The sequence below is a fragment of the Pelodiscus sinensis genome, chromosome 6 (assembly GCF_052426305.1).
Source record: "Pelodiscus sinensis isolate ZL-2025 chromosome 6, ASM5242630v1, whole genome shotgun sequence".
Classification (NCBI taxonomy): Eukaryota; Metazoa; Chordata; order Testudines; family Trionychidae; genus Pelodiscus; species Pelodiscus sinensis.
The window spans coordinates 123,062,457-123,088,384 of NC_143057.1; positions in this window are offsets into that span (position 1 = coordinate 123,062,457).

Sequence of the window (25,928 nt, forward strand, 5' to 3'; positions counted from 1 at the left end):
TGCATCGGTGGGCCTGACATAGGCGACTGAATTCCCCCAGCTCTTTCAGAACAAACACCCAATGGCCCTTTGTAACTTGTCTAACGCAATGGTTCTCAAACTGTGGGTCAGGATCCCACAAGGAGTCATAACCCCACTTTCATTGGGTTGCCAGGGCTGGCTTACACTTGCTGAGGCCTGGGGCCGAAGCCAAAGTCAAAGTCCCATCGCCTGGGGCTGAAGCTGAAGCCTGAGGTCTTCATTCTTGGACATCGGGGCACAAATTATAAGCCCCCTGCCTCAGACTGAATCCCTTGGGCTTTGGCCCCCCAATTCATGTGCAGGCTTCAGTCCCCACTCCTGGGGTATTCACTCAGTCCAATTCTTTTTGTACATGTATACAATGCCATGCCCATTTTTTTTATTGCCAAATTGGATCACCCTGCCAAGGAAATATTCTAGGTCTCTATATCTGTCCAGGGTGGAAAGTCAGCGATGAGGTGTGTCCGCAGTAGACACTCTAGAAATGAAATGGCATGTCTGGGTTTCTGATTTGCATAGCATTACCCATGAAAGATTTGCATAGCATTACCCATGAAAGATTTGCATAGCATTACCCATGAAAGATTTTTTTCCCCCGCTGATACCACAGGGTGAGGTGGGCTTGTTGTGTGCACTCTGAATACCAAAATGTGCTTTACAAGTGAGAACGGGAGGGAAGGCAATTCCAATATTCAGCCTCCACAACTTCTCTTAAGAGAGTTTTCAATTTAATTAAAGCTCTATTTTATCCATGAGCATTGTATTGGCTCTAACATCTTTCTGCCCGTGTTAAGTCATAGAATGGCCTTTCCCTTTCTTATTTCACGGATTTGCTTTCCCCATTTGTTCCTTGTTGACCTAGGAAATTGCTGAAAGCTGGGCTTCTCACTGCCCATAAATATCATTGGTCATACTAGATGATTATTGAATCTTTATTGGTGCGATTTCCTGGCTTTGGAGTTCTTTGGAAATTAAAGCACAGAATTTGAAAAAGCCTTTCTTATTCCGCTTCAGTTACCACCCACAGCACAACTTAAGTGTAACTAATTTGTATTTGTTGAGGTATCTCAGTTATGAAAAGCACCGAGAGCCAGAAATTCTGTGCTAGCTTCACAGCTCTGCAATTGTTTGTGTGTTATTTAATGTTTCTCAACCTTGGCTTATCTGCTTGTAAAGTGGTTTTGGCAACAACCACCTTAGCTGGGCATTCTGAGCTTTTAATTCAGATTTGTGAACTTCTCTGATTACTTGAAATAATTGGTAGAAACACAGGACTATGGGTTTTTTGGTTTTTTTTAAAGGATTGTGTATTGCCACTCAGCAAAAGAAGGGGAGAAAAAGGGAGTAATTGACATTGTGAATGGTGTTCTGTTTATGATAGAAAATTTTCATCTGACAGGAAGGTTATACAGCATTGAAGTAGATATTCTCTGGTCCAAAAAGGAAGTATTCAGGAAGGTCCAACAGCCTATGTTGTAAGTGTGACCAGGTGCCTGGAATGACCACAATGAGAATGCTACAGTAAGGCTGTGTCTAGACTGGCCACATAAGATGGAATAGGCATGCAAAGCAGGCAAGTCAGAATAGGGAAATCTGCGGGGGGGTTAAATATCCCCCGCAGGATTTAAATAAACATGTCCACCGCTTTTTTTCCAGCTTGGGGAAAAGCCGGAAAAAAGCGTCTGGACTGGCGCGATCCTCTGGAATAAAGCCCTTCAGGTAGGAATAAGAGATCCTCCGGAAAAGGGCTTTATTCTGGAGGATCACGCTAGTCTAGACGCTTTTTTCCAGCTTTTCCCCAAGCCGGAAAAAAAGCGACGGACATGTTTATTTAAATCCCGCGGGGGATATTTAAATCCCCCGCAGATTTCCCTATTCTGACTTGCCTGCTTTGCATGCCTATTCCGTTTTATGTGGCCAGTCTAGACACAGCCTAAGAGTATACTGCAAGAAATATGTCAGGCACTGCTCAATAATTAGTGGTTTACTCTATAATTAGAGTCACCAATCTAGCATTAAAAATGCTTCTGCAGTACCCCACTGGTTAACCAGGAGGCAAACACAGTCCTCTCCTGGCATTCTAGCCCTTGGTTCCAGTGAAGACAACCAAACTGAATATACAAAGAGGTTACTGAAAACCCATTTCACTATTTGTGATCTTCACTCTAATCCCAGAGGGCTGGACAATATCCTTGGTTAAAAGGAATCTCAAATCTTACCAAATGTCATGCTGCAATCCAAATCTTAATAAGCTAACTAAAGATTTATTAACAGACGAACAGAATGGTTAAAGAATCATGTACACAAAAGTGATTACCCTAATTCAAAGTGATTATGTCCGGTTTGTAGCAGCAAAGGAATAAAATACTGGTTTGCAAAAGTCTCTCTGGATTTATCCATGAAGACTAAGGGTTATCAGTTATAAGAGCGGCCGTACTGGATCAGTTTACTTAGCCAAGTATCCTGTTTTCCAATAATAGCCAATGCTCGATGTCCACTTATGGGGTGTGGCCAAATTTCCCATGGTTCCATGATGTTTAATGCCATCAGTCCTGGTTCTCAGTCTCCTGTGCTGTTATTTAGCTCTAATTTACTCCTAAATGTCTTCTAAGAGCCTAGTTAGCAGTGGAAGTGTTGGCAATGCTGCTAGGCAATATTGGCCTTCCATGATTTGGCAGATTCTCTATCTTGGCACCAGGCAGGTCCCAAGGGTGCTGGACTACAGAGATTCAACCTGTACCATGTATCAGAGGGGTAGCCGTGTTAGTCTGAATCTGCAAAAGCGACGAGGAGTCCTGTGGCACCTTATAGACTAACTGAAGTGTAGGAGCATAAGCTTTCGTGGGCAAAGACCCACTTCGTCAGATGCATCATGTACCATGTACCATGTCTATGTATAGGTCTCATAATTCTGTTCTTTACTATAATGTCAATCAATGTCCCTGATAATGAAGTTAGGCTTACTGGCTTATAATTGCTAGGATCGCCCCGGAGTACTTTTTTAAATAAATGGTGTTATATTAGCTATGTTCTAGTAATCAGGGACAAAGACTGATTTAAGTGATTACATACCTCAGTTAATGTTTCTGTAACTTCATATGTGAGTTTCTTCAGAACTGTTGGGTGAATAACATCTGGTCTTCTTGTGACTGTTTTTAATTATACAGGAGGTTTAACAAGCTGCCAACAACTAGCCTTATAATCTATTAACCTATGAATTCCGTAAAGGTTGTAAGACTTTGGATTTATCTAGACTCCTCTGGAAATTCACACTTGGTCACCTCAACTGCTATGGTGCCGAAACTATCCAAGACGAATGTCTATCCAGACATTTTTAGAAAACCTCCAGTAAACGAGACTCCATGAGTCCTCTATGCAGATTGTCCCATTGGCCTACAATTCTTAGTGTTAGGAAGTGAGACTTAGGGTACGTCTAGACTACATGCCTCTGGTGACAGAGGCATGTAGTCTAGACGTACCCTAAGTCTACATCCATTATGCTGTAGTTTGAACACATTGCCTCTTGTCCTGCCCTCGCTGTGACAAGAGAGAACTTTTTTTTGCTTTTTTTATGGCAGTCTTTCAAGCATTTGGAGACTATGATCATCTCCCCCTCCCCCCACCATATCTCCTCTTTTCCAAACTGAACACACCCTTTTCCTTCAACCTTTGCTCATATGGTTTGCAATTCATCCCTTTGATTGTACACTTAGAATGCCTGTGGATGATACGAAGCTGGGGGGGCTCCAAGTGTTCTGGAGGACAGCATTAGCATTCAAAACAATCTGAACAAACTGGAGAAATGTAAGGAAGGAAACAGGATAACATTCAATGAGTAAAAATGCAAAACCCCTCACTTAGGAAGGAACAATAAAGTTGCACACATACAGAATGGGAAATGACTACCTAAAAAAATTCTGCAGAAAGAGATGGGGGAATCACTGTCACGGGGGATCACAAGCAAGATATGAGGGAACAGTGTAACACTGTTGAAAAAAAAACCAACTTCATATTAGATGTATTGGCAGGAGTGCAATCAATAAGATACAAAAGGCAATTCTTCTGCTCTGGTATGTGCTGTTTAAGCCTCAACTGGAGTATTGTGTCCAGCTCTTAGCACCATATTGCAGGAAAGATGTGAACAAACTGAAGAAAGTCCAGAGAAGAACAATGCAATGATTAGAGGGCTAGAAAACATGACCTATGAGGGAAGATTAAAAAAACCTGGGTTTGTTTAGTCTGGAGAAAGAATATTGAGAGGTGACATGACATTTTTCAGGTACATAAAAGGCTGTTACAAAGAGGAGGGAGAAAAATTGTTCTCCTTAACTCCTGAAGATAGGACAAGAAGCCATGAGATTAAATTTCAGACAGGGCAGCATAGGTTGGATATTATGAAAAACTTCTTATATGTCAGAGTGGTAGAGCACTGGAATAAATCGCCAAAGGAGGTTGTTGAATCTTCATTAGTGGACATATTTAAAAGCAGGTTAGACAAACACCTGTCAGGGATGGTCTAGATAATACTTAGTCCTGCAATGAGTGCAGGGGCTTAGACTAAATGACCTTTCAAGGTCCCTTCCAGTCCTATGATTCTATGATCATATTTTTTGCTTGCCTCTGGTTCCTTTGTAGGTTCTATATATCCTTTCTATATATTGGTGACCAAAACTGGACAGGAGAAGTCCATCTGAAGAGTAACTAGTGCAGAGCAGAACAGTACTATCACCTCTCCTGACTTGGATGGTGTAACTCAATTCATGGAAGCCAAAACGGAATTTGCTTTTTTTGCAACAGCCTTGCACCGACTCAGTACACTATCATGCACTGTCCAAGCTACGTCTTTTGTGACTTATGGAAGGTCTTCAGTTTCATGAAGGTGCAGGAATGTGATAAGAAATGTGCTGCTGTTAGAGAGACATATGACTCAGATATTGCAAATTGTGCTGCACCAACCAACTCCTCTCCCTAAACTTATTTTATTCTTTAAACAAAGACATCTTCTCTGCAGTTGCTCAGGAGAGAAAGGGAGGGCATGCTCCTGACAGCTGGACTATGCTGGATCCACAGTGCCATGAATACTTTCCATATTTTTCTTAGGGTCAGGTGAAATATACGGTCCCTGATCTGCCACACATCACTAGAAATGAATTTATAACCTCCCCCAGGAAGTTGCTACAGTGAGTAACAGTCAGATGCACTGCTCAGTTCTTTACGTAAGGAAGAACCAGAGAGGGCAGAGGAAGCCTCCAGTCTAAGGTATTTCTTATTACCTGCTGGCACCCTGAAAGCTCGGTTAAGCTGATGCAGGACACCACACTCACAAACCTGACAGCATCAGCACCGATGCTTTAGGCGAAGACAACCACAACGGATGTTTACTGACCTGCAAACTGTTTGCTGTGTGGGAGGGATGTGCTAGCTGCACTGGTGATGTTTGCAAAATACATTCTTCCTGCCTGGAAAGTTACTAGCTGAGTGGAACCAAGTGTGTATTTCTCTCAAGGATCTAGGCTGGGAAGGTCTGATCAGATAACCACTGTATTATGTTGGCTTGGTGACACTCTCCCTTTCAGGCACATCATGCAAGTCACACCTGATTTTTACAGATGCCCCCCCTCCCCCGGTGCATTAGCAGTAGGGTTTGCCATTGCAAACTGAACATGTTCCTTCTATCAGAAGGGAAGCTGGAATGTTCAGAGAATCAATAGACCCCTGAGCATTACCGCAGCCCCAAGCCTGGCTTGGCTGGAGCTGGGTGGCAGGGCAATCAAGTTCCATGCTCAGTAGAGAGGTTCAGTGGTGAAGGAGTTGATCATGTGGTGCAGGCAGCTATAGACTCCCCTAGGCTTGTTCTTCAAGTCATAATTAGTCTTGGCCATCCGGCTGAAATGGAGTTGTGTTTATGGAAATGTCAATGTTTTGCTTCGCGAACCTGCTTCCCAGGGGTCTGACTTATCACTGCCTCGTGGCCCCCATCACACCAGCTGGAGGCCATAAATCAGTCACACCCCTCCCCCAACTCCTAGGAATAAGGAGGAAGAAGCGATCTTTCGGAAAAGGCTTTATTTTCCGCAAGATCCCCATCTAGACTGGCTCTTTTTCCCGGCAAAGCTCCGAGCCGGAAAAAAGAAGCAGCCATGTTTATGCAAATGAAGTGGGGGGGGATTTAAATCCCCACTTCATTTGCAATTGCGATGTGTCTAATTTGCATCCCTTTTATGGAAAAGGGATGCAGTCTAGACACAGCCCAATTGTAAGCCAGGGGAGTGAACAGCCTCCGCAGGCCCCTGGGCAAGATCAGAGAGGAGGCAGCTCTGCACTCATGAAATGGGCAGGTCTATGGGTGGAAGGGGTGGACCAAGAGGCAGCCAGCACAGTGCTCTGGCAGCCATTTAAAGGGCCCAGGACTCAGGCTGCCGCCGTGTTGCGGCTACAAGAGTGAATGACTCTCCTTCTCACTTACATCTCGGTGTGGGGATGATAGGTGGCTGCGGAATTTTCACACACATTTCAGAATGCAAAATGAAGTCTTTGGGAACCAATGCTGAGACCCCACTGTGACATCTCCATGGACTTTTCAGGTGTGTGTGAGAGGGCAAGTTTGAGGAAGATAAGGTTCCCGCTTGGTATCTGCTAGAGACAAGGGTGACCAGATATGCCCATTTTAGAGAGACCATCAGGGCTCATCTTCTGTAGAATCATAGAACACTAAAATTAGAAGGGATCTCGAGAGGTCATTGAGTCCAGTCTCCTGCCCTCATGGCAGTACCCAGTATCATCTAGACCATCCCTGATAGATGTCTAACCTGCTCTTAAATACCTCCAGTAATGAAGATTCCACAACCTCCCTAGGCAATTTATTCCAGTGTTTAACCACCCTGCCAGTTAGGAAGTCTTTCCTAATGTCCAACCTAAACCTCCCTTGCTGCAGTTTAAGCCCATTGCTTCTTCTCCTATCCTCAGAGGCCAAGGAGAACAATGTTTCCCTCTCCTCCTTGTGACACCCTTTTAGATCCCTGAAAAGCACAATCATGTCCCATCTTAGTCTTCTCCTTTCCAAACTAAACAAGACCAGTTCTTTCAGTCTTCCCTCATATGTCATGTTCTCCAAACCTTTAATCATTCTTGTTGCTCCTATAATTTAATCCTATAAGCCCACACTCCCATCCTGATTTTTCACCATTGTAGGACGGTGACCCTACTGGAGACACAAGCAAAAACTCTCTGGAACACTGGTGTGTGTTGTAGGCCAGATGAAGATAGAAAGGAATGGAAAAAAGTCTTGCCTCGTGACTTATTTCCCTTCTTTTATGGTTTTGGGTGGAGCAATTATGTTTTGCCACATCCATCATTGCCATTTTTAGGTTTGCTAATATGGATACATTTACAGTTTGGCAGTGAAACTTTAACAAACACAGTGGAGTTATAAACAGTGACACAGTTGAGCAAAATGCTTGAACATTTTCAAATCAGTGACTTCCTTAAATACTGTAGCACATTGGATTTCCCTAGGGATCACACAAAATAAGTATGCTCGGGGATTTAGGAACTTGCCACCCAGAATACAGCTGTGCACAGGTGAAACAGCAGATGTCTATCACCTCAGCTATAAAGGGGGTAGTAACCCCCCTTCCCTATCCTAAGAGTTAGGTAAGCTTAGCTCAGTTTCCTGTTGTGCCCCCCAGCTCCTCATCTCATGCTGGGCAAATAATTTGATTTCCTTGCATCTTAAATCCAAGGCTAACAGGATTTGCCTACCTCTTAACAGTCCTTTGAGGATAAGCGGATTAAGAATCTTGGGTGCTTAGCTTCTACAACAACAAGTGCCATCTAAGTACCTTTGATGAAGGCAGATGGACTGTAACTTCTGTTATAGGATAGGACCATCTGAATTCTTGAGTCTTGGGCTATACATTTCATATCATCTATAAACTTTACATAAAACTGGCCAAGGTACAGCATAAATAGAGAACATTTCTAAACCCCAGGTCTTAAATTCTCAGAGGTTAGCTCTTGAGATCCCCTCCCCCTTCTGGTCTCCTAGGCCTTTAACTCAACAGGATCCCCAGAAAAAATAATAGAATTTTTTCCACACAGAGGCAGTTACAGTCAGTCTGACATAGGCCTTGTTTGAGCACCTTACTAGCAGTCTCATAGCATAACCGCTCACCTGCCTACACTTCCTGGGCAAGGACTCTTGACTCATTTTTATAGCGCCACCCTTATCAGGGCAAGCAGCTGAGCCTCTTAGATTTATTTCATAAGAGAGGCAGTTAACAGCCTTCCTGCTCTTTAGAAAATCAGCAATCCCATGATGCTAAGCGGTAGGTCCTAGCATTTAGCTAGTAGTGGTTTAATCTTGGCTTGGTGGCAGTGTGGTGTGAGGTTTTTGGTTAATGGACCCTAGATTGTCCCCCAGGATTTCCCCTAGCAATCATGAGACTGAACTCTACCTGTTGTAGTTTGAAGCCAAAATACAGATGCTCTGACTTCACCTGGTTTACAGTGCAAGTAGTTTTATCATTCAAACCATGATTAATTTACTCGTGTCCTTTTTATCAACACTCAGAAACTACACAATTTTAAGACTGTCTCAAAAGCTTTCTTCTCACCTTCAAGCCGAGACCTTTCCAGTAAAAACATTGACAGTGCTTCAGTTAAAAAGCTACCTGAGTTCTACCATCCATCCTATCTCATAATCTGAAAGGATATTATCATCTTCTAAGCATGGTCAAATTGTCCCTAGTTGAATGGAAGGGGCCAAAGAAAGAAGGTTATGAATGATGCAAGAGGTAGCAATCTTAATTGCTGGTCTGTGATAAGTAGAATGCCCAAGCATGATGCTAAGGGGAATTGTGCTGTTGGCTATATTATCATTCAGCTGTGGCATAAAATTGAGGTGCTGACCACCTGTGATAATTAAAAATACTGTAGCATTTCTGCTGCAGTAGGGGTGTTTCAGCAATCTTAAATCTTCCACAAATGAGGCTAATTAATTAGCCTTTCTAAACTCCCCATCTAATCACAAGCGAATACAATGTTCCTCAATTCTTGTTCTAAACGGCTCTGTGCTGATGCTTGATCTTTGAATTTGTTGCCCAGTCAAGACTGACTGAAAATAAACTGCTATCTAGGTAGATAGGCTGAAAGGTAGCGTAATTAATACAAGCCCCTACAGAATCAGCAGACCTTGGTTCATTTTCTGGCTCTGCTATAGCCTTCCTGCATGATTTTAGGCAAGTCAGTTAACCACTTGTTTGTTTGTAAAACAAAAGAGGGATAATAACTGTTACATTCCTTGTTGTGAAATTTAATTCATTTATTTTTAAAGCATTTTTAAATGTTTAAATGCTAAGTGTGCCCAGTATAAAAAAACCCACTGATGGTAGATGATGTGTTTATAATTTTGTGGTTACACATAAAGAAAAAAACACACTTCTTCCCACATGCATATTTAGGAGAATCTTATCCCTGTTGTTGTTGTTGTTGTTTTAAATAAAGCATCTCTCCTCCCTCCCCATCCTGCTGTCTTACTCTATCTACTTTTGTTAGATCGCTGCAGGAAAAAAAAACAATTAATATTTCAGGAGCCTTCCTTGTAAAATAAAGGTTAAATCAGGGGAAAATATAAATATATTATGATTCTGATCTTGTTCTTGAAAAGCTAGCCCCATGCAAATTTAAAGCCAGCAATGTTGCATCTGAAAAGCTGGTGGGTCTTTACCTGCTTTCCCAAGTCTGTCTGTTTTGTAGAGATATACAACTTCTTGCAAAAAAAAAATGCAAATACATCGCTGTATATTCTTGGTGGCATTCCCTCCCACTCTTGCAGAATGACATACGGAATTAGACTGTTGTTTTGGCAATATCTGCAGGCTCTTTCTAAGACTGGGGATCCGACTGTAACCTTGCCTGAAAAACATACAGTGCTACAAGCATGTGCATGGGGACACAGAAAGGCAGAGTGACTTGGCCAAAATTGTACATCAGGTGAGCAGGAGAACTGGGCACAGACCTCAGCATGCTGCCTTTTCCTCCATTTCTGTCCTCTGAGCCAGTGGTTTCCAAACTACGGGTTGCAACTCAGTACTGGGTCTCACAAAGCCAGGTAGTGGGTCACCTTGTTTTTAGGTGACCCATTACTAGTGAGGGTGCTAAGGCAGCTTCCTGCCTGTCCTGGCACTGCAGACCATGCTACATCCCAGAAAAAAACAGTAGCAGGTCTGACTCCTAGGCAGGGGGGGCATTGGGCTCCATGCAGCGCCCCCACCCTGAGCGTTGGCTCCACACTCCTGCTGGCCAATTCCTGGCCAATGGAGCCCGTGGGAGTCTGTGCCTCCAGGTGAAAGCAGCATGCAGAGCTTCTTACGTGCCGCTGCCTAGGAGCCAGATCTGCTGCTGGCTGATTATGGAGCACAGTGTAACCCATGGTGCCAGGAGAAGCAGAAAGCCTGACTAGCACCAACATGGCATTGCCGATCACAAGCCGCTGGAGGTAACCCCATGCCCAACTGTGAGCACCAACCCTCTGCCTCTACCCTAAGCTTCCCCGCCCCCAACCCAGAGCCTCCTCCTACACCCCAGACCTCATCCCCACAGACCCCTCACTCTAAAGATGTAATTATGCTGGGTCACAAGCATCAAACATTTTCTTCACCTGGATCGTGAGGCTCCAGGACACACTGACAGACCTAAGACCAGAACAAGGTACGCCTGCAGAGGCCATGAAAGTTCTGAAGGGTAATGATTAATGGTTCTCAGTCATGCTGGAAGGGCACAGCAAGTGGTGTTCTGTGGGGCTAGTTCTGGGACCGGTTCTGTTGAATATCTTCATCAGTGATTTAGATGATGGCACAGAGAGCACACATATTAAGTTTGCAGATGATACCAAGCTGGGAGAGGTTGCAAGTGCTTTGCAGGACAGAGTCAAAATTCAAAATGATCTGGACAAATGGGAGAAATGGCTTGAGATAAATAGGATGAAGTTTAATAAGGACAAATGCAAAGTACTCACTTAGGAAGGAACAACTGGTTGCACACATACAGAATGGGAAGTGACTGTCTAGGAAGGAGTACTGTAGAAAGGGATCTAGGAGTCACAATGGACCACAAACTAAATATGTGTCAACAGTGTGATCTGTTGCAAAAAAAGCAAACATGATTCTGGGATGCATTAACAGATGTGTTGTGAGCAAGACATAAGAAGTCATTCTTCTGCTCTACTCTGCACTGATTAGGCCTCAATTGGAGTATTGTGTCCAGTTCTGGGCACGACATTTCAAGAAAGACGTGGAAAAATTGGAGAGGGTCTAGAGAAAAGCAACAAAATTGATTAAAAGATCTTGAAAACATTACGTATGAGGGAAGACTGAATGTATCTAAAAGGGTGTTACAAGGAGGAGGGAGAAAAATTCTCCTTAACCTCTGTTGATAGGACAAGAAGCAATTGGCTTAAATTGCGGCAAAGAAGGTTTAGGTTGGACATTGGGAAAAGTTTCCTAACTGTCAGGATGGTTAAACGCTGGAATAAATTGCCTAGGGAGGTTGTAGAATCTCCATCACTGGAGATATTTGAAAGCATGTGAGACAAACATCTCTCAGGGATGATCTAGATGGTGCTTGGTGCTGCTGTGAGGTCAGGGGACTGGATTTGATGACTTTCAGTCTCTTCCAGTTCTAATGTTCTCTTCCAGTCTAATGTTCTACGATTCTGTGAATGTTGCATGTGGCTCCAGGCATTCATGTTTGGATGTGCCAACGTAGGCAACAAAACATAAGTGTCTGTTTTTCAGAACTTCTCCATGCATGTTCCACCCTCTCTCAAGAAAGGAGGAGAGATCTAAGTACACATGGCAGATATAACTCACACGACTTAATATATGAATGGAGAGCAGTCAGAAGTTATGATGATGAGTACAGTATAAGTAGAGTCTATATAATGGAATAGATGATGAGTACAGTATAAGTACAGTCTATAGAATGGAATAGATAGAAACCAACATGCTGTACAATAACTACCCAACTCTTTAGGATGCTGTGGAAAAAAAGCGTTAAATTTTGAAAAGGTTTCATTCACAGCAACCCCATATTAATAAAATCCTTATAAATATTAATCCACACAAGTTAAAAAAAAGAACACATTTTCCCTTTGGGGAATAGTATGCCAATGAGCATCAAGAAAAGTCATTTGACAAAATATAATTTTGCACTTTATTCAGTGTTTTCAGAGCAAACACCGAGAGGATGTTCAAGCATTATTTAATACCTGAAAAAAATCTTTTCATTTATTTTTTTCTTTTAATTTAATTTTAATTAAATCTGGGCAATAAAAAGGGAAGGTCTAGGACCCTCTGTCTAGAACAGAAACCCTGGATCTAATTTAGCTATGTTGTGACTACACTGACATGAGTCTGATGTCACTGGAATTACCCCTGGATACCTTTGCAACAATGACTTTATTACCATTCACCATTGGGCAGTAATTAAAAACATCCTGTCAATGTGCGTGAGTGTTAAAGTGAACAGTTCACATCTGAGTACAAATTGTAAACACCCCTAAGTTCTATTTCTGTCCATTATAAAGAAAAGTGACTCTTCTTAAAAATACAGATCTGGATTTCAGACTGGATTTTGTTTCCCTTCTCTCAATTACACAGGTGTCTGGATTTCTGGTTTAATGCAGGCCTCTCGTTATCGCCTAGAAGTTACCAGATGCCTGCCAGGATCCTTCTATTCTCCTTTCAGATAAAATGAGTGAAATTAGTGAAAAACATAATAGAGCAGCAAAGCTAGAGACGAGCAAGCCCAAAAGACATTTTACTTGCTATTATTATGCTACGACATACAGGTTGTCACTGAGATCTGTGCTAGGCAGTGTACATTCACATAGCGAGAGACCGTCTCTGCTCTGAACAGTTTACGATTTCAGTGGACAAGACAGAAAGCAGGTAGGAGATGAAGCAATGTATCCAAGGTTAGTAGCAGAAAGAGAACTAATCCCAGTCTCTTGGTTCCCAGTCCTACCCTCTACCCCCAGGACCCCAGTGTCACTCAGCACATAGAGCACTGGAATTTTAACCCTCCGGCATGAAGAATTGAACCTTCCATCTGTGGTTGTTCACTGAGATTGTTTGCGGCCGTTCCTGTTACTTATTATTAACAGTAGTAGCGGGGTAGGGGATAGACTTTCTGGGCCCCTGGACAAAGTGGGGGGAGTCTTGTTTGTGCTCCTGGAAGGGGCGAGGCATCAGCCAGAAGGGGCGGAGTTAGAGGCAGCCAGCCATCAATGCCGCCAGGACTACACCACCCCCCAGCCCATCCCAGCCATCCCTCAGGGCCACCTGGAGCAAGTGACACATGTATCCAGTGGTGATTTAAGCGGGCTGGGGTGGCAGCAGCCAAGAGCACCATACCCTTTTGAATAGCCAGGCCCCAGAGCAGCTGCCCCCTTTGCCACCCCCCATCAGTGGGCCTGGGTCATAGTATATTCCAAAGTTGACAACAGGTCCTAAATGTCACACTATGTGCTGTACTTACACGAGGTTCATCTACACTTATGCAGAGAATAGAGACTGCATGCACATCTTGCATGGGTATAAACAGCAATACAGCTAGAGAGACGGGCCTTAGGCAAGTAGAGTGACCTACATGCCTGACCCCTAGAGTAAATACCTTACATGACTCTCTAAATGCTTCCCACTTCAACACTGCTATTTTTTTTAGCAATGTGGTATCTCTCTGTTCCCTCACTGCTGGAGCCTTTCCTTGCTGCAGTGAATCTGCACAAACAAGACAAAAGTGGGAGGAGAAACTGACCGAAAACCTTCTGGAAAAGAGCCCCATTCAACTCTTTTTATGTACACCAACTCCTGTGGATCACACAGGTAAAATACAATAGAACTTGGTCCTACCATAGGTTATGCTTTGGGGATATATTATTTATATCACAGGATTTGTACACATTGGCTACATCTAGACTGCAAGCCTCTTTCGAAAGAGGCTTTTTCAAAAGATATTTTTGAAAAAGCCTCTTTGGAAAAAGAGCGTCTAGACTACAACCAGTACTTTTGAAAAAGCAAGCAGCTTTTTCAAAAGAGAGCATCCAGGCAGTCTGGATGCTCTCTTTCAAAAAAGCACAGTTTGCATTACATACTGCCATTTTTTGAAAGAGCACTTTGAAAAAAAGGTGTTATTCCTTGTAAAATGCGGTTTTCCATGGTTGAAAAATCTGCTGCATTCTTTCGATTTACTTTCAAAAGAACACAGCAGCAGTCTAGATGCAGGGTAAGTTTCTTCAAAAAAGGCCACTTTTTTTCGAAAAAAACAAAACAAAACCCTGGGCTACGTCTAGACTACATCCCTTTTCCGAAAGATCCCTTATCCCTCTATGAAATAAGGGACAAGGGATCTTTCGGAAAAGGATTTATTTTCCGCAAGATCAGCGTCTAGACTGGCGCTTTTTTCCAACAAAGCTCCGTGCGGGAAAAAAAGCAGCAGCCATTTTTATGCTAAGGTAGCGGGGGAGATTTAAATCCCCGCGTCATTAGCAATTGCGATACGTCTAATTTATATCCTTTTTACGAAAAAGGGATGTAGTCTAGATGTAGCCCTGTAGCTACACGCATTGTGCGGTAGGTGGTGAGAAAGTTAATAAAGTGACTATAATATAAACAAGACAGAAGTCTATTTGTCAGAGCACTTCTGGACTGTCTTACTGTCAGAAGACTTTTTTTTTCTTTTATTATTGACTGTTGGCCACGTGCTTAGCCCACCACAAAATATAAAGTTGACAGGACTCTGCCCTGAGAAGGCAAAACCCCTAAGAAACTATTAATTCTGACAAGTCTATCTGGCATCAAGAAATCAAGCTAAGTCTCAAACAAAGTCCTTCTGCTTCTCAACACTTGTAGTTGTGGATGTGTAGTGTAACAACTGGTTATATAAGGAGAACGTAGTTGGTAAAGTTTTAAAAATGGCCATCAATCCAGTTTTACAATCTCATTCCCAAATGCACCGGGGTAAACTCAAGATCTATCTCTTCACCAAGCATTTTGCATCCAAAACAATGTTGACTGATAGTGGTGACAAAGAACAGAGCTGTCAAGGAAAAATAAAAAATAAAAACCAACCAGCACCAAAATGCAAAGACTTCCTATTAAAACTTTATGAAGCAAAGCCAAAGTAAAGCTGCACAGAAATTTCAAAGGATACAAAAACACATAGGGAAACGTCACACCAGTTACTCACCTATTTTTAGGGAAAACAAGAATTTATGCAACATTTTAAGATTCAGGACTAATAATGAAGTTGTCACTAGGCACCTCTGTAACTACTGAGAGATAAGGCATGGCAAACACTCGGGAGAGAAAAATCAGACAGCATCATGATGCTAAGAAATCTATAAATGTTGTATATAGACAAGGAATATTACATAAAATATTAAGAGATTAATGCTGCCTGAAGAAATTTATAGAGTTGGAGTTGTCTGTATGAAATTATGCCCTTTGTATGCTTTTTCTCCTCTAACTTGGCTTCTCTGAGGGATTTGTGAGGGCAGCAGCTGGTATTTTTAATTCTGTGGACATTTACGAAGGACAAATTTAAATAGCACTTAAAAAAGTTTAAGAGACTGTCATGGGACAGACTTACCACCACAGCGCCTCCTACTGGGCATTCTGGGAATTAGCTGCCACTCAACAGTGCACCCACTTCAGGTGGTGTCTCACCACCATCATTTTTGCACTGGACCCGTGTTGCTCCGTGGACCACGGCATCTTCTTGTGCACACAGCCCTTCAGATGTGCCCTCCTCCATTATCTTCTCTCTTCCAGGGGACCAGCGGTCCTTAGTCCTGCCATTTGTCTCAGTGGCCAACTACAGTCCAAGGTCCAGCCACTCTCCTCAGGGGAAAACTGCATCTGGATACCCACTACTCTCCTCCGTGGCAAGTGGAGTGAGGCAGGGTGGGGAGGGGAGAACCAGGCTCTCCCACTACCCTGGGTCCTTATGCAGGGACCCTACAGCCAGCAGCTACCTACTGCCCCTGCTCCAAACTCCTGCCAATTTTTCCTTGGCCACTTCCCCATGGGCCTGGCATCCTCTCAGCAGTCATGGTCAGCCAGAAGCTCTCTTTCTCACATCACTGCCTCCTGCTCAGCAATGCTCTGTCTACGGCACTTCCTTCTCTCTTGCCTCCCAAGGTGAGGCTCCTCTGTTAGCTGTGTAGGGGCAAACATCCCACAGGCACGTATTTTTTAAAAAAAGGGGATTTTTCTACAAATAGGGCTCACAAATTTGTTGCAAAGTTTATTCCCCCCCCCCCCCCCAATATTAAATGCCACCATCACTTCCGGGGAAGCAATTATTTGGTGCGTTTTTGTGTCATCTATTAGGGAACAATGGTCATTTCCATGATTCAGTTGACTGTAGCCTGCAGTGAAACCGCTAATTTGGATTCGTTACCTGACAGTAACGATTCTAAACACAGCTGCTTCAAATTTCAAAGGAACCTTACAGCCGTGGCCTCAGCAAACCAAGTCAGAGGCGGGGGCTAGGCGACAGAACAGCAGCCACATGCTTTTTAGAGGCAGGACCAAGAGTGGGAAGATGGGTGAAGAAGGTGCTAATCTCCGGTGCAGGGGGCTGCCGTGGTCAAGGCATGAAGAGGCTGGAAATTGCTCTTCTTTGCCACTCCAGAGTTTAGTTGGTGGGGCAGAAATCTTCCCTGTGTCAGAACTGTGTGGGATTTCTCACAGCAGGGCTCGGCTCCTCCTGGCTAGTGCTCGGTGTCAGAGGGACACTGCAGCTAGGTCTGCTAGAGGCAGTGGGGGAAGAAAGTAACCTGCCTACCAAGCTGTTTGTGAGCTGAGTGCTCCGACCAAGGGCTGGTTCTCCGCACCGGCCTGGGAGAGGGAAACGCCTGCATCCTGTTGGGGGAGAGGCTATGAAGGAGCAGAGGGGCTAGAAAGGGGTGAAAATGCAAAGCAAGGAAAGGACAACAGGATGGGGAACAAGTTAAGGGCCAATGGGTAGGGAGCAGAGGTGACCCATAACCAGGTAGCACCTGCCCACACTCACCAGCACTGCACTGAGTAGTGAGCAGCCAGGGACAGCTGGAAATGGGATGGGAAGGAGGGATAGGGCCCACTTGGCTGACAGCCAGCACGATGTGGAGGCGTCACTGATAGACCAGCATGGAGCAAACATACTCTCATGTTGCAGCTTTCCCCCACCACCAGCTTTCCATATCCACCGCCACTGTCGGCCTGTACCCTCCCCTACACTCACTGCTGGTGGGTGGGCTGCTGGTGGGTGGGGAGACAGTACGGATGTGGGGAGAGATAAAATATGTGATAATTTGCCCATTTTTAAGAAAAAGTCGAGATACCAGCCGGAGGGCTTAAACATGGAACCATACCCTTCAATACAGGACATCCGCTCACCCTAGACATTTTCTGGGAAGTTTGCTGGAAAATGGCCAAGGGAAATGGGAGTGTTCAATGAGTGTGATGCTCTTGTTTCTTAAAGAGGTTCCCAATTTTCATTTTTATCTCATGGAATCACTCGAGTGGCTCGAGGTCCACATTTGATTTCACCATCTCAGTGGAGAAAGGGCAGGTGTTTGCAGATGGGCAGAGTTATCCGAAGCAGCCTCCCCCATCATATGAACTACCTACATCTGCATGGCTCTGTGAGGAGCAGTGACAGGCAGGGCACCTGGAGAAAGGGGGCAAGAGACTCACACACTGGTGGCTTGAAGCAGAGGGAGGGGGCACTCCATGGGACAGAAAAGGCTGATCTGGCAAAGAAAGAGGGACCCAGCTAGAATTCCAGTGTCTGCTCTCCGCCCACATCCCTTTTACATGTTCCTCATCCCTGTGATGTTCTCTCTGTGAATAGAAAGAGGACACTACATTAAGAGGCAGGTGCTCTTAGCTGGGGATCAGAAAGGAAGATGATGGAAGTGTGACTTTTCTGGGATGCATCAAGGGTTTCTACTGGCACAAATTTCCAGCTCAACTAGACTCCCTTCATACCTTGAAAGATGCGCTATCACGACAGAAAACTAAGGAAATTCCTGCAGGAATGGAAATTATTAAAGAGGCAAAAAGTCTGCAAAAAAAGTCATTTTCTTATAGGAAAACTCCTTCAAGAGAATGGGGTATTCACATGTATGATTCTGTTTTCGGAGAACACACAGTGGGGGGAGGGGAGATACTACGAAACATAGAAAGAAGAACTGAAAGGCTGAACCGCGGAGGTGCATCATGGAATTCTTGCAACCACATCCTGGGAGACATAGTCTAGCCAAGAAAGGTGTCCTGGGGAGGAGAATGGTGGCATGATGTACCTGCACTACAAGCTCTCTGAGCTGTTGTGGTGACCACGGTTCAAGGTCACGCTAAAATGGAATGCCGTCTCGCTTTTAATTCAACACTTTATCTGAAAAATTTCAGGATGTGAACAACTGTCAAAATATTGGCATTTCCCCCCAGACAGAAATTCTGGGGTGTTTGACTTGCTTTTCCTCCTCTCATCTTTGCTCATTCTTAGGCTGTGTCCAGACTCAGGGGTTTTTTCGGGAAAAGTAGCCTTTTTCCGAAAAAACTTCACCTGCGTCTAGACTGCAGCCGCGTTCTTTCGAAATTAAATCGAAAGAACGCGGCTTTTCTTTCGACGGCGGTAAACCTCATTTCACGAGGAAGAACGCCTTCTTTCGAAAGTGCTTCTTTCGAAAGAAGGCGTTCTTGAATGTAAATAGGGCTTCTTTGAAAGAGAGCATCCAGACTCACTGGGTGCTTTCTTTCGAAAAAGCGGCTTGCTCTTTCGAAAGTTCTGCGTGCAGTCTAGATGCTCTCTTTCGAAAGAGGCTCTTTTGAAAGTATCTTTCGAAAGAGCCTCTTTCGAAAGAGGCTTGCAGTCTAGACATAGCCTTAGAGACTTGTACATTCTGGTTCCTACACATCCCAGCCAAGGCCCAACCTTCTCTTCCTACTTCCTTGGGTAGTCCCTGCCTGTGGCCGCGACTGACATGTAGACATGCCCAAGTTAGTTTTATTTTAGCGAGTTCAGATCACAGAACAGTGAAGCTAGAAAAGCATGAACTTGTGGGGAATGTGCAAGTCCACCCCGAACAGCAGGTAATTATTTGGGTGGCTAGTCCATTCTGAACCCTGTTCTGCCACTGCAGTCCTGTTCCAGTTCCGGAGCGAACTAGATTAAAGGTAGCTCAAGTATATCACACCCCTTCATGACAGTGTAGACAGACATAGCAAGCGGGCACCTCTACTCCCATGGGGGCTGTCTCGACCATCCCCTGACAGCCTGAAAAATTGGGCTTTGTATGGCTGAGTAACAACCCCTGTTGGATAAATCACACAGAAAGAGCAACCTATCCAGTCCTTGCACTGAATGGTGTATCATGCCTTGCCTATTTTCCAATCTCACCATAATATAGGACTGTATTACCAAGTCACATAGTTCCATGGAAGCAGGGGGGAGGAGGGGGGATAAGCAAGAGACACGGTACCACCCCATTTTGTAAACTGGAATGACTTCAGCTAATGCTCCATAAAAACTGGCTTAATATACCGTTATTACAAAACTTCACATTTTTGACAGGTTAAGTGCTATTAAATCACTTTGCTCTGAAGGCACTAAAAGGTCACAAGATGAATTTGTTCAGGCCCTCTTAGCCTAGTCCTCAGAGCAGGGCTCCACTTAGAAAAGATGGGAAGAAAAAAGAGAAAACTGAACTGGAAATTATGGCCCTCTAAATGTCTACAGGATGTGAAGCTGTGAGGAATGTCAGCGCCATGTCAAAAGCAGGTAGATGGGCTTTTATCAGCTTGCAGGGTTTTCTTTCTTTCTTTCTTTCTTTCTTTCTTTCTTTCTTTCTTTCTTTCTTTCTTTCTTTCTTTCTTTCTTTCTTTCTTTCTTTCTTTCTTTCTTTCTTTCTTTCTTCATAGACTTTGATCCAAAATGTTGCATTGTGCCTGTAGGAAGAATTTTCTGGTTGAAAGGATCAGCATCCCTAACCTTACCAACTGCTTAGAACAGGTACTTGAGTTGCATGCGATAATTCCTTTTCACAAAGCAGTGGACATATTTCTTTGAAGAAAGCAGCTGCTGTGGAAACTGTAAAACCTCCACTTACATAGGAGATTTCATGTGCATTTTAGGGCAGAATGTGTCTCATATACTGTAGTGTTTTATTTCTGTGCCATTGTTCAAAATAGAGAGTGACTCCACCCACTTCACTAATTTTACTCTGGACTATCAACAGTGGTGTAAATGAAATCAAAATTGAATTCCCTGTCTTGGTCCCAATGAAACCAATAACATGACATCAGTGGGAGAAGGAGTGAGCCTTATTAGTGCTAAGCACCATCAATGTTTGTTTAGCCTATTTAAGGGTCTTATTTCTACTGAGAGGGCAAAGACATTCAGTACCCAGGACCACCCTGTCCTTAACTCAGCCCACTGGTTTCTAAAAGTTGCAGACACTGTGCTGGTCTATCCAGAAGTTTTACAGCAGCAGGTGACCTTTACCTTTAATAGAACACGAGCCACATTACTTAAGCACAACTGACTGAATAAAGAATGAAGCAGTGATCTTAGCTTTTTGATTACTTTGCATTTCTGGATTTGTGTCAGACCTTTAACCCCATTTTAATGCTGTTTTTTCCCTGTTTATTATGTTCTGCTTCTTTTATTTTCTATTGTGTGCATGCATGTAAGTGGCTGGGGTTTTATCAAGGCTAGCTTGCAGCTGCTCGCTGAAGAATCATGTATCCCAGCAGCTTAACTTAAGCATGTGAGCAGAGAATAAATGAATTCTCATGTGCTTAAAGTGTGGTGCATGCTTAAATGTAGACACCCTTTTAAGAACTTTATTTAATTATACCTTATTGTGTTTTCTTAATCTGTTAGGCTGTGTCTATACAGCACCCTTACCCTGGAATAAGCTAAACAATTTGCACCAATTGTGTAGCTTATTTCAATGTGATTTTGAAATAATTTATTTCAATAAGTCCCTTAGGCCTTGTGGAAAGAGTGTTACAGGGACACCAGAATAGCATGCCCATTATTTTTAAATATATTTTGAAATAATGGGTGCGTTTAAAGACATGGAATTGCTATTTGGGGATACTTCCAGTATCCTGAAATAGCCCCGCTGTCTAGATGTAGCCTGGAACACCAGGAGTTCAGATTCCATGTCCCATTGCTATTTGTTCTGCTTTCCTGAAGTCTCCCAGTGCCCTTGTATTTTCAACTACATACAGTCCTCATTTTTGATCCTGCTCTGTTGTGTGGTGATGATGTGAGCTGTTAAACCTATTACATTCACTTCAGATGCACCCATTCCTAGCTAGTCTATAATTCAGTTGTAACGAGTCAAGAGATCTGATCACATTTTTCTGTAATAAATTTTCTTGCTCCAAAACATAGTTCTGTCACAAATGAAAGGGTTTTTTTCAACCAGGGAAAAAAATGATTCCAACATCAATTTTTGGGTTCCTCATGAAATTTTGAAACAAAAACATGCTTCCAACTGACATTTTGAAGCAAACAACATCAAACCTGTGGCCAGGTTTTTTTGTTTCTAAAACCAAGCCAATATTTTAAAGGAAAATAATGAATGAAAATTAAAAACAAAGTTCCATATCTACTTAAAAGTTTATTTAAGAAGGTATTGTTGGGGGAGGAGAAGAGTGTGGTGGATTTATATTATGATGGGAAGAAGCAATTAGAAAGGACCTTCAAGATGCAAGCAAAGTACACTACTTAAACAAGGTCATATGGTTTAGTTCCCCCACTGAAATATCGTATTTTTTAAAAAAGACTGAAATATCCATTTGTGTGAATTAACCCTTTACAAAAAAGGCTTAGGAGCCATGTACAAAGTCATCAAAATCCCACCTCAAAAACATCTGCATGAGTTTAGCAGCTTTCTTTCAAACCCTACAGGATGAGATCTAAACCCTACCTCAGTGTTATGTTAGTGATTAAGTATGACCCGGATCTGGCCAGCTTGACGTTCATGTATGGCCTGCAGGGGTGGCCCGTGCGTATAGGCCTACTTGGCTGTCACCTTGGGTGCTGCCTTCAACAGGGCACCCAATGATGATGTCACGCCATTGAGGGCCGTGCAGGCGGGGGCGCTGATTGCGCATTCTGCCTGGGGTGCCAGCTGCCGGCAGCCCGCCTCAGGCCACCCCCGGTGGCCTGCATAACAACCATATTGTGCAAAACCTCAAGTTTCATTAAGCAAACACATCCATTTTAATAAAATACATTTCTAATCCTCGCGATCATGAAGGCAACATTCAAAATGCAAACTGTGGCGAGCACAAGCATTGCCTTCCTGAATCTCTAGACAGCCTGAAGGACTGACTCTGAGAGCTATGAACTCCCCTGTTCACTCAGGGGGGCGACAAGTAAACTGATATTTGCAAGTCAACATTAACTATTTCATTACTGATCATTTTAGTGGATGACCTGGAGGCAGAGGTGAGACTGGGAGATTGCTAAGGAGGAACTCTACAAAAGGAAGAAAGAAGGAGAGATACAAAAACAAGGAAGAGGCAGCGAAACTGAAAAATGGTGTAGGGAAAAAAGCAGTAGCCTACCAAGAGGAACATTTTTCCACTGATTGATACGGAATATGAGAAAAATATAACAAACAACAGTTATTCAAATTTAGTAACAATGGACAGGTCAGATTTTAAACTTAATCTCTACTGTGGATAGAGCAGAGTATGGTGTCCACAATTTAGACTCCAAACCACACACCATTCTTGAAAGTGAAATACACTCCTCTTCTCCCAATGAGTTTGACATACTTCTCCTGTCTTGTTCTCATATGCTAGGATAGTTATCAGGGGACAATTTCACCTTCCATTTCTAAAGAGACTGGTCTAGTTTAATTACCTGGCTATAGTGAAAAATGCAGACAAACTACAAACTATAAAGATTACAGAGTGTTTCTGGTCTTTTATTTTACTCACAGAAAAAGGGAAAAAATAGATGAAGTTAGGGTCAAATTTATCCCTGGAGTGATGCAACTGCAATTAAAACACACAAAAGAAGCATCAGTCATGGGTGTCCTATAATAAAGTACTCACAGCGGGTAGAGAAAATAAATGCAATCAATAGGGCTTAAACTACTAAGTGTTGCATCTGATCTCTATACTGAGTGCTAAAGAGGATAAAAAGCAGGACAAAGAAACCTGTTTTTAATTTAAAGTTATTTATCTCTTGACAGTGTCCCTTTAAATGTCTGTGCATTTATTCTGATTAGCCCTAACTCCATTTGTATAATTACTGATGCAGAAATTTTGCATGTTGACAAATATGCAGAAGGTGCTTTAATCTGCCTTAAAAATAAAGATTTTAGCAAGTAAAATGAATCTTCTTTAAACATTTTTGCTCTTTGAATGATTTTAACTTTGTAAAAATGGACAGAAGTTCACTGATTCCCAGAGCGTGGGATTTTCTCATTAGCACTGTGAATATTTAACATAGGTTGTTTGAGCACAGACCTCTTATCCAGGTAAATGTTAGTCAATATAAAAGCTTTTGGAAAGATTACTCACAAAGCCTGAGCTTTAGTTGCCCTTAGAACAGATCTATGAAATGCCCCAGGAAAAATGATAGCCCTTGAGGGAAATGAATGACATTCTATGTGTGATGATTACTCTCTTGAACCTGCCCAGACATTGAAACTGTGGCTTCCAGACAACTGGAATGGGGTGTGGCATTGACACCACTGAAGCTTTAGCTAACTGACTTAAGGTCTTGTCTTCACTACATGGTGGATCAACGCTGCAGTAATCAAAGCACTGTCAGTCGATTTATCATGTCTGCTTAGACACAATAAATTGATCCTCCGAGCACTCTGCTGTCGACTTGGGTACACTACCCAGGACGAGATGACTAGCCAGAGTCAAAAGGAGAGCAGCCCTTGCTCATCTTACTGCCCAGACTAACACCACGGTAAGTATATCAGTTTCAGCTACTCTATTTGTAGTTGAAGTTGCGCAGAAGTTAGATCAATGAGGGGAGGGGATGTCAGTGTAGATGAGGCCTCAATTCCACAGGAAAATTCTGTATGTTATGTCTACACTGCACACTAGGATCTAGTTGTCATTTGAACCCAAATCTTCCTTGTGTCCACCTGCCTGACTCAGATCAGCATGCACTCAGGACCTGGGTCCGAGGATTCTGCTGGCATGAGTCAGATTCCAAGTCCCACGTTCATTTCATAGAACACTAGAACTGGAAGGGACCTCGAGAGATCAAGCCTAGTCCCCTGCCCTCATGGCAGGACCCAGTACCATCTAGACCTGATAGATGTCTGTCCAACCTGCTCTTAAATATCTCCAGAGATGGAGATTCCACAACCTCCCTTGGCAATTTATTCCCATACCACCCTGGGTATGTCTACACTACTACCCTAGTTTGAACTAGGGTGGCTAATGTAGGCATCCGAAGTTGCAAATGAAGCCCGGGATTTAAATATCCCGGGCTTCATTTGCATCTTGCCAGGCGCCGCCATTTTTAAATCCCCGTTAGTGCAGACTCCGTGCCCGTGGCTACATGCGGCATGGAGTAGGTAGTTCGGATTAGGCTCTCTAATCCGAACTACCGGTACACCTCGTTTCACGAGGAGTAACGGTAGTTCGTATTAGAGAGCCTAATCCGAACTACCTACTCCGTGCCGCGTGTAGGGCACGGAGTCCGCACTAACGGGGATTTAAAAATGGCGGCGCCCAGCAAATTGCAAATGAAGCCCGGGATATTTAAATCCCGGGCTTCATTTGCAACTTCGGATGCCTACATTAACCACTCTAGTTCGAACTAGGGTGGTAGTGTAGACATACCCCCTGACAGTTAGGAAGTTTTTCCTAATGTCCAACCTAACCCTTCCTTGCTGCCCTATTGCCTCCTCTCCTATCATCAGAGGACAAGGAGAACGAATTTTCTCCCTCCTCTTTGTAACACCCTTTTAGTTTCTTGGAAACTGCTATCAATCATCTCCTTTCTAAACTAATCAAGCTCAGTTCTTTCAGTCTTCCCACATAGTTCATGTTTTCTAGACATTTCATAATTTTTGTTGCTCTTTTCTGGATCTTCTCTAATTTCTCCATGTCTTTCCTTAAATGCAGTGCCCAGAACGGGACACAATACTCCAGCTGAGGCCTAATGAGCACAGAGTAGAGCTGAAGAATGAACTCTCATGTCTTGCTCACAACCCACCTGTTAATGCATCCCAGAATCAGGTTTGCTGTTTTTGCAACAGTGTCAGACTGTTGACTCATATTTAGCTTGTGGTCCTAGATAATTTTCTGCAGTATTCCTCTCTAGGTAATCACTTCCCATTCTGTATGTGTGAAACTGGTTGTTCCTTCCTAAGTGAAGTTCTTTGCATTCGTAATGATTAAACTTTAGTCCAAACTGTTATTTTACAGTATGGAAGCAGATCAGGCTATGGACTCAGGTCAATAAGGATACATTTACACTGCCATAAAAAACCTGTGCCATGAATCCCAGAGCCTGGGTCAAATGACTTGGGCTAACACCCCTCCCCCCCTCAGACTCCATCCCCTAGGCACTGTTCCCTGCTGAGCTCCTTTGGCCTCCTTTGCTGAAATTCTCGCAGTCAGGGTCTCTGGCCATGGTGCTCATTGCATCCTTAGGGCTTACATCCTTCCTGTCCGTGCTGTAGCTGGAGGGACAGGAGGCGGCTGGGTTATCAGGGTGGCCAGCAGCAGCCTGTAGGTGTTAGCTGCTTTTCCACATTGTGTGGCCAAGAGGGAACAAGCTGCTTCCAGCTGAGTGGGGGAGAGAAAGAGAGGAGCTCTGCAAAGACACTGGCCACGCCATCCCCTCCTCCTCCTGGC